Source organism: Loa loa (assembly GCF_000183805.2).
Source record: "Loa loa unplaced genomic scaffold supercont3.167, whole genome shotgun sequence".
NCBI classification, from domain to species: Eukaryota; Metazoa; Nematoda; class Chromadorea; order Rhabditida; family Onchocercidae; genus Loa; species Loa loa.
The window spans coordinates 54,445-56,046 of NW_018108347.1; positions in this window are offsets into that span (position 1 = coordinate 54,445).

Here is a 1,602-nt window from a genome sequence, read left to right on the forward strand (position 1 = left end):
TTAAACTCGTAGATGAAAGTGACATTGAAAATAAAACTAGTATTACTCTATAATTAGATGAATCATCAATTAATTGTTATAATGTTACCTTTATTCATCAAGCAATTGAAAAATATACTACACAACAAAATAAAATACCATATAACGAAGCAGTATTGTGTAATGAATAAAATACGGTATGGTAAAATGCTATCGCATAATGAGATGCAATATCATACAGTATCAATGATAATTGAAATATCACATAATGGAGCATTATCGTACAATGAATGTAATAATTATACAACAAAGCACTACCGTATAATGAATGAAATACCGTATAACAAAATGCTATCGTATACTGGATGAAAATCGCATAATTTATTACTGCCATATTCTTTGTTCATATGATGCATTAATGATATTATGATTCACATGTAAATGAAGAAAAAAAAAGGAGAAAAATGAATGAGGAAAAAGTGGATGAAAAATTTGTGAGTGATTACATTAATGATATGACTTGCAAATGTTTTCTTTTTCATGCCTCATGAATCATTCATGAAGGAGGAAAATTAGCAAACAGTTGGCTAATTAAAAGTGCACTAATTAGGCTTATATTTCAAAGAATTTTTTTCCTTTTTTTCTAATAAGCTAATTACAAAAGACAATAACTGTAATAGATTAGCTAGGAATAAACTTTTAATAGGTAAGTAATTAAGGCAATATTGTAAACTATACAGTAATTACGATTACACTTTTAATAAAAACAGATTGATAACATTTTGATAAACTAACCTTAATCATATATATCGATAAATTAACCTAAATCAAATATGGTAATAAACTAGATTGAATATTTGATATTCCAAAACTTCCAGTATATCCGGTAAATACCGGAATGATTTGTTTGATTAATATGGATGGATTATTCAAATCACCCTAAATATTAGCTAGTTATTATTACTGATTAAATAGCACTAGCAATTAGTGAAAGTTGTAATCCGAAATTCAGGAATTTTAATCATATCATCTCACATATTTAATGTTGATTTACTGTAAAATGATCTCGAAACGCTAACTTCCTTACCGTAGTTTGTAATTAATGAGTCATGGAAAAAATTCCGTTATTGCGTAAATAGGTGAAGTGTTAACTTTGAAATTTATTTATGCGTACGCAAATTACGTTATAGAGTAGATTCCGAACATTTTGATCTATGTAATTAATTAAATTAACTCCATATAAATATTAATTATTCATACGGGAATTTTTTTTTAGTATGTATGTCTATGTATGTCCGAATTTGAATCATTATGTTTAAAATTTATTATTCATATATTAAATTGATATTCTTACAGTAACGTCCGTTAATTTCACAAAAATATATTGCTCATGCTTTTAAATTACATAGTATAAGGACAGTTATTCCGGAAATTCTTGCGAATGTTATCGATTAGTTTTATCTTCTTTATGCGTTATTAATTTCCTTTTCAAGTACTTCATTTCCAAGTCATTGTGACCCTTATAGATCCCGCTGACATATTATTCTCTTTTTTTTTTTGACATTTAGCTATGTGATGTTTTACTTATTCATTCTGTCTTAGTTTATCCCTGTTGTGCTATTC